Source organism: Apodemus sylvaticus, chromosome 20 (genome assembly GCF_947179515.1).
Source record: "Apodemus sylvaticus chromosome 20, mApoSyl1.1, whole genome shotgun sequence".
Lineage (NCBI taxonomy): Eukaryota > Metazoa > Chordata > Mammalia > Rodentia > Muridae > Apodemus > Apodemus sylvaticus.
Window position 1 is genome coordinate 57,179,483 of NC_067491.1, and position 2,543 is coordinate 57,182,025.

Consider the following 2,543-nt stretch of genomic DNA (forward strand, 5'->3'; position numbering starts at 1 on the left):
GACTATGAAAGTCAGAAGATCCTGGGCAGGTGTCATAGAGACCCTCAGGGAACACAAATTCCAACCCAGACTGCTATATACAGCAAATACCTCAATTACCATAGAGGGAGAAACCAAGGTATTTCATGACAAAACCAAATTTACACATTATCTTTCCACAAATCCAGCCTTTCAAAGGATAATGAATGGAAAACACCAACAAAAGGAGGGAAAATACACACTAGAAAAAAGCAAAAATTAATCTTCCTTCAACAAACGCAAAAGAAGATAATCATACAAATATAAAAATTACATCAAAAGTAGCCGGAAGCAATATTCACTATTCCTTAATATCTCTTAACATCAATGGACTCAATTCCCCAATAGAAAAGACATAGCCTAACAGACTCAGTGTCAAAGACAAACACTACCTCAGAGTAAAAGGCTGGAAAACAGCTACAGACTCATTCTGACAGAAGAAAACTTCCTAAGCAGAAGACCAATGGCTCAGGTTCTGAGATCAATGATTGATTAAGGGAACTTCATGAAACTGTGAAGCTTTTGTAAGGCAAAGGACACTGTCTGCAAGACAAAACAGCCTACAGATTGGCAAAGGACCTTCACCAACCTTGACAGAGATGTCTTGCTCAAGAAGTTAAATAGCAACAACCCAAATTAACCCAGTTAATAAATGTGCCACAAAGCTAAACAGAGATTTCTCAACATAGAAATCTCAAATGGCTGAGCAGCTCATAAGGAAATGTTCAAAGTCCTTACTCACCAGGGAAATCTCAGCATAACTGAGATTCCATCTTACATGGGTAAGGATGGCTAAGATAAAAAACTCAAGTGGCGGGCGGCAGCGGCGGCAGCAGCAGCAGTGCAGCAGTGGCTGGTCCAGCTGAAGGGCCATCAGCAGTGGAACCAAGGCGACACAGGGTCCAGTTAGGCCCTGCGCCCACGACCACTGACCTTCGCTGACCAGCCAGGCGGCAAGCAGCTGCGGTTGTGCAGTGCCTTTCCTGCACGGAAGCCACTTCAGAACTCGGCCTCTCACCAGTCAGGAGAGGTGCATCCATCTTGGTTTCGGACTCCAGGGATCGGACAGACTGAGGTACACAAACATAATCCGAGGCCAACACTGCGGTGGTCTGAGCCCGACGGGCATTGGCCTGCACCCAGGCCCTGGGCTGGTCGGGGGGCCATCGGGGTGCCAACCCAGCCAGGAGGTTTTTTGCCCAGGCCTGCGCGCGCGCCGCCATTTTGCCTGCAGGACGACAGAGAGCTCTGGCGGGCAGAGCTGTAACAGGCATAGCCTGAGGCTAACAAAGCGGGGGTCTAGGTCCCAAAAGGCACAGGACTGACCCCAAGAACTGGGAGGCTTAGTGGGCCATCTGTGAGTCAACCCGCCCAGGAGGTTGTTAGCACAGCAGACTCTCCCAGCGCTTTCAGGGAGCGCGGGCATGCACGGCCGCCATCCTAGTCACCTGGCAGACCCAATTAACAGTCATAGCCCTAGGGCAACTTTGCTCGGACCTTGGCCTCCCAGGCTTTTGCCTGGACTCAGGGCCTGGGCGGCCAGGCTAACCTTGTGTGCGCCAGCCCGGTTGGGGGATCGGCTGCCCAGTGGAGTGAGCGGAACACAGGGGAGGTCACAGCAGCATACACCATCGTCACTCCCTGGGGGTACACACGGGCTCCATCTGGTCCACAGACACAATCTGGGGCAAGGCCTCAGGTGGAAGCCCTCAGCTCAACTCTCTCCGCTTCCAGATCCAGATCAGCCTGGGCGGCCGCACCACATCTCCAGGTCCTGCAAGAGGTTAGCTGGGATTCCGGGCGGCCAGCTTGGAGAAGTCAGTGTGCTCCAGTGAATCCAGCGGGCCCCAGCGGGAGCCTTCGGGTGCCTGCTTTGGGATCTGAACAGCCTGGGCAGCAGCACCCTGTCTAAAAGCAGTGCAGGAGGTAAGCTGTGCACCAGAGGCCAACTGGGAAGGGGCAGCTTGCACTGGTGAGTCCAGCACTGACAAGACAAACTAACTCCAGTGAGAACTAGATGGCAAAAGGCAAACGCAGGAACGTCACTAACAGAAATCAAGGCAATATGGCTACATCTGAACCCAATTCTCCTCTACCAACATGTCCTGGATACCCCATCACACCAGTAAAACAAGATTTGGATTTAAAATCACTGGTCATGATGCTGGTATAGGAACACATGAAGGACATACTTAAAGAAATTCAGGAGAAAATGGATCAAAAGTTAGAAGCCCTTGCAAGGGAAACACAAAAATCATTGAAAGAAATCCAGGAGAATACAAAAGCCAACAAGGAGGAAATGCAAAAAACACTTAAAGAAATACAGGAGAACTTTGGTCAACAGGCTGAGGTCATGAAAGAGGAAACACAAAAATCTCTTAAAGAAATACAGGAGAACTTTGATCAACAGGCTGAGGTCATGAAAGAGGAAACACAAAAATCTCTTAAAGAATTACAGGAAAGCACAAACAAGCAAGTGAATCATCCAGGATCTAAAATCAGAAGTAGAAACAACTAAGAAAACT